This window comes from Pinus tabuliformis, chromosome 2_1, assembly GCF_031772625.1.
Source record: "Pinus tabuliformis cultivar Carrire ecotype Pingquan chromosome 2_1, CPIR1, whole genome shotgun sequence".
Lineage (NCBI taxonomy): Eukaryota > Viridiplantae > Streptophyta > Pinopsida > Pinales > Pinaceae > Pinus > Pinus tabuliformis.
This window is the reverse complement of record NC_142299.1, coordinates 926489504-926495315: the sequence shown is the minus strand read 5'-3', so window position 1 is coordinate 926495315 and position 5812 is coordinate 926489504. Positions and strand designations below refer to the sequence as shown.

Here is a 5812-nt window from a genome sequence, read left to right as displayed (position 1 = left end):
TTTACTCCTATTTCGATGTTTCTGTGGCATTCGGTCTTTGACTACTTACTTTCCCTTTACCTGGGCCCTTTAAATAAAAATAATTTTTAAATAAAAGTAGCTCTTAAACTAAAATTCTGCCTTGAATAAAGGGGACCGCCATTATGCGATCAAAAGTGGCTCTGTCATTCTTTCTGGCGTTTGGGCCATTCATTTATTTCAAGTCTTCCACTACCGTTATCCTCTGTCTCATTCATTTCTTGCATCATTATGCCATTATTTCTACAATGGTAACTTGGAAAGTTTTTCAGCTTTTATTTTACCACCATGAACGTTGATCCCCTGAACAAATGCTACGTGTTTGGAGAGAAAACTCAACATTTGGCGCAAAAGCACCATCTGGCAGGTGACAAGCAGGCACAGTTGGAATTTTCACGACCCATACATTTGAGCAGAGACTGCACAGTTCTTGTCCTCCATCCCCTATGATTTCGTAAAATACATTTTGTTGCGCATCATCCTGTGATGGAAACTTAATGGTCTGCCCATAGTAGTTAAGAAGGAACTGGTAGACTTCCCTCTTGTTCCGAACAACATCTACATGTGTGCTATTCTGTTTCTTGCTAGAGGAGATCCAACACGATGCATAAAGCTGCTTCGGTGGCCATATCACTTTTGGAAATTTTCGGTCACTAGTTCCCAGAGCATCTTCTTCAATCTTCAACCTCTCTTTAACCCAATTGTGTGCATTCCATAGTCAAAGAACAAGGTCATATCGAGTTTTGAAAGGTTCCTTAACGCTGGAACACATCTTAAAGAAATGTTGACGACACTCTCCGCAGATGAAAAAATTGTGAACAAAATCACAAATTGTTGTGAATGTAGTCGTGCTTTCACCGTCTTCAATCCTCACTGACAAAGAATGAAAAAGTAGCCAAAGGCCACAACTAAATCCTCGAGTGTCATTTTTGCTGGCCACGACAGAAAATCCATTACCCACGAGGGACTTCTTTTCCACAGATGTGCAGATTCTGGAATGCACCTTTTCCAGAAAGCCTTGTAGTCTGTTTAGTATCAACTGACCATGGATATGAAGGCCAAAGTTCATCAAAATTTACAATTATCTCCCCACTCCCGATTAGACACCTTTTAGATGATGATGCACTACCAGAATTTGCGAAAATATTATGAAAGGGAGTCGAGAATCAGAATTGAATCTCTTCTTGTTCAAGAATATATCAAAACTATGTGTTGTCGCTTCCTCAATATCATAGATGGATCGAGCAACCTCGGCTGGACCAGAAGCATTTGTTGGTAATTCTTCATTTTCAAATTTCTCATCATCCATCAGCATCTGATCTTCTTGAAGAAAACCGTAGAACCACTTTCTTAATGATTGTCTCCAAGCCTCAAAGACATATTATTCATAGTGTCACCACTAACAGGCACAAAATCACCTCGGATCACATTCCTCTGATAAATAAACAGCAGGGCATTCCCAGCGCTAACACAATCATTTAATTCAATAGCTGTGACAATGAAGTTTTTTCGGGATTTCCAGTGAGACTTCTCCAAATAGCTTTTTGCCTCTGATTGCTGATGATGTTTTGAATTGTGCTTGTGCAGGGATAGGAGCTTGAAGTCGCTGCTGCCTTTTAAAGAGCTGGAGAATAAATTTCATAATCTAAAACAACACATTTAATGATTTCTTCTTCAAAACAGGGTTTTGAAGAAGAATCAATCTCATACTGACATAAGACGGAGTCTAACATCGTCTCCATTTGGGATGGCAGCTGCCGCTTCGTGGAGGTGCCAAGAACCGCAGAACTTTGGGAGAGCAGACAGTGCCTCTGTCCATTGGGCAATGGAGTCATTATTTGAACAAATCGACACAACTCTTGACTCAATTTTCAAACTGAAACTGAACTCAAACTGATAAGATCTCAAGACTAAAATGACTAAAACACTAGCTTAACATAGTTACTTCAAACTAAAGCTGCAACGCAACTGGAATAAGATGCTGCCTTTTGGCTGCTTATTTATTTACAACATCTACCCTAATCTGCTGTACAAACAATAGATCAGGTAATACTAAAATTCCAGATTAACCATTCAAGTAAACCTGAGAATGATGCTGCTTGAGAATGCTTCCACAAGGACACAGATGTAATTGTTGGCATCCCTTCATGCACGTAATGACCCTGGTCACGGAAAAGATAGCCTGATCTATCAATCAAAGTGAAAAACATGTCCATATATGTTGCCATTGGATCGCGGAAGCCGGACTCTGTTGGCTGCCCCAACTCTACAACACATATTTCCAGCTGCACATTGTCAATGTATACATCTATAGGCAAGTCTGTTATTTCTTGTTGCGAAGGAGGAAGGATTTCCAAGAAATTTTTAGGGTCTTGGAAATCATATGACTGTAGCTGCTCATCTAGTTCTTGAATCTCCTTTTCGATTCTTTAAACAATTAACTCACACAATTTAGTTTTGAACCACTTTGAAGATTTCAACAAATGAAGCCAGGCACTGAAAACATCTTCATCAATTTCAGTATCTGCTAGTGCCTTTCTTATTCCTTCTACAGCTTCACACAGGGCAGGGTTTGCCACATACTCTACCATTGCATGAGTGAATCAACAAGCGTTGGAATGTCTGGATCGAATTGGAGTCGCCAGGTGAATGGTTCAGCCTGCATAAGTGTCTGACTGCTGTCCACCATCAACATCAGATCTGCACCTTGATTGCATGTACTGGGACAAGACAATCAACAAGTTGAATGTTCTGCCCAGTATGGTCGCCAGTATGTTAACGCTTGAAATCTCACCTCAGGCTGAGAAAGGTAAACCTCAAGGCAACATCAAACCATTTAGCCTCGTAGCTAGCCCTACGGGGCAGGAGAAGGCTCTCTCCGGTCTATCTCGGTAAAATTTTCAATAGATGAGATGACCAACAGGGTGACACTGATTTTAGGCTAGTAAACTGATAAAAGAGTTTGATTTGGGGTTTTTAATAAAATGACAGGGTTTTTCTGGGCTGCATGGGCAAAGTAACAGCTTGAACAGAGAAATATAATAAAAAACACAGATTATCGACTGAGGCAAGGTAGGCAAGAAATTTAACACCAAATTTAGTTTAAATGAGATGGCAAGACTGCTGAGGAGCTGACAAGGGCATAGGAGATGAATCCTTGTCAAACAGAGGAAAACATTAAATATGAACAAACTTATAGGTAGAGCATATAATACTATGAATTCTACCTAAACACTTCATTTGTTCAATTAGAAATGATCATGTAGTGAAATGAAACATAACAGATCACATATGAAACACAAGAAAAACATATGCTAAATTATCATACCACAGGAATCTCAGAAGTCAGAGCTGTGTAATTTCATTAAACTCTCTGCCAAAAACTGTACATGGTAAGCTCTCTATTCTCCAGCACTCAGAACTCTTCCCCCTCCCTTACACTAAAATTTACAATAAAAATAATCCTATCTGTAGGAAACTGATCGACCCAAGACAGGGGCGCTGTTTCAACTGACATTACAAAAATTAGAAAAGAGAACAACCTTCTATTCTAAAATAATACAATGTCCCTCTAAAAATCCTCTGATGACTAATAAACATGGAGTGCAGATCCTTTTGACTTATTAACTGAGGTCTTGAAATAGGAAATTGGTTCCTCTTCTTCTATTGCGGTTGATGTCTTTGTGACGTGAATGAGGACTGGATTTAGTGCTCTGGCGGGGTTCACATCACCCAATTCCATATCTAAAGAGAAAACCTTTTTTATTGTAAATATCTGTTATTGGGGCGCCCGCATCATTCGTGAAAGTGGCAGTGGTGATAGTGAGGAGAAAACAAGCCACGACATCCAGTTTCATGGGCAAGATGTTCTAACACTGCATGCGCAATTGCCTATCCATCTGTTTTTAAAAGGGGCAGCGTTACATATAAAATCCGATGATAATCAGTGTGGAGGCAATAACTGTAGCTGCATATCCTTTCTGAATCGGAACTGAAGCCAGGAATAGACCGTTTACTCCTATTTCGATGTTTCTGTGGCATTCGGTCTTTGACTATTTACTTTCCCTTTACCTGGGCCCTTTAAATAAAACTAATTTTTAAATAAAAATATCTCTTAAACTAAAATTCTGCCTTGAATAAAGGGAACTGCCATTATGCGATCAAAAGTGGCTCTGTCATTCTTTCTGGCATTGGGGCCATTCATTTATTTCAAGTCTTCCACTGTCGTTATCCTCTGTCTCATTCATTTCTTGCATCATTATGCCATTATTTCTGCAATGGTAACTTGGAAAGTTTTTCAGCCTTTATTTTACCACCATGAACTTTGATCCCCTGAACAAATGCTACGTGTTTGGAGAGAAAACTCAACATTTGGCGCAAAAGCACCATCTGGCAGGTGACAAGCAGACACAGTTGGAATTTTCACGACCCATACATTTGAGCAGAGACTGCACAGTTCTTGTCCTCCATCCCCTGTGATTTCGTAAAATACATTTTGTTGCACATCATCCTGTGATGGAAACTTAATGGTCTGCCCATAGTAGTTAAGAAGGAACTGGTAGACTTCCCTCTTGTTCCAAACAACATCTACATGTGTGCTATTGTGTTTCTTGCTAGAGGAGATCCAACACGATGCACAAAGCTTCTTCGGTGGCCATATCACTTTTGGAAATTTTCGATCACCAGTTCCCAGAGCAGCTTCTTCAATCTTCAACCTCTCTTTAACCCGATTGTGTGCATTCCAGAGTCAAAGAACAAGGTCATATCGAGTTTTGAAAGGTTCCTTAATGCTGGAACACATCTTAAAGAAATGTTGACGGCACTCTTCGCAGATGAAAAAATTGTGAACAAAATCACAAATTGCCGTGAATGTAGTCATGCTTTCACCGTCTTCAATCCTCACTGACAAAGAATGAAAAAGCAGCCAAAGGCCACAGCTAAATCCTCGATTGTCATTTTTGCTGGCCACGGCAGAAAATCCATTACCCACGAGGGACTTCTTTTCCACAGATGTGCAGATTCTGGAATGCACCTTTTCCAGGAAGCCTTGCAGTCTGTTTAGTATCAACTGACCATGGATATGAAGGCCAAAGTTCATCAAAATTTACAATTATCTCCCCACTCCTGATTCGACACCTTTTAGATGATGATGCACTACCAGAATTTGCGAAAATCTTATGAAAGAGAGTCGAGAATCAGAATTGAATCTCTTCTTGTTCAAGAATATATCAAAAATATGTGCTGTCACTTCCTCAATATCATAGATGGATCGAGCAACCTCGGCTGGACCAGAAGCATTTGTTGGTAATTCTTCATTTTCAAATTTCTCATCATCCATCAGCATCTGATCTTCTTGAAGAAAACCATAGAACCACTTTCTTAATGATTGTCTCCAAGCCTCAAAGACATATTATTCACAGTGTCACCACTAACAGGCACAAAATCACCTCGGATCACATTCCTCTGATAAATAAACAGCAGGGCATTCCCAGCACTAACACAATCATTTAATTCAATAGCTGTGACAATGAAGTTTGTTTGGGATTTCCAGTGAGACTTCTCCAAATAGCTTTTTGCCTCTGATTGTTGATGATGTTTTGAATTGTGCTTGTGCAGGGATAGGAGCTTGAAGTCGCTGCTGCCTTTTAAAGAGCTGGAGAATAAATTTCATAATCTAAAACAACACATTTAATGATTTCTTCTTCAAAACAGGGTTTTGAAGAAGAATCAATCTCATACTGACATAAGACAGAGTCTAACAGATAGAATCGTACCTGTTCGGGAAGTAGAAATG

General features: G+C 39.6%; 2 pseudogenes; both read right to left on the bottom strand.

The window, feature by feature from the left end:
• Positions 1-298: 298 nt before the first annotated feature.
• On the bottom strand, positions 299-1327 carry LOC149203687 (sulfhydryl oxidase 1 pseudogene; annotated as a pseudogene).
• Positions 1328-4327: 3000 nt separating this feature from the next.
• Positions 4328-5356, bottom strand: LOC149203686 (sulfhydryl oxidase 1 pseudogene; annotated as a pseudogene).
• Between the last annotated feature and the right edge of the window lie 456 nt (positions 5357-5812).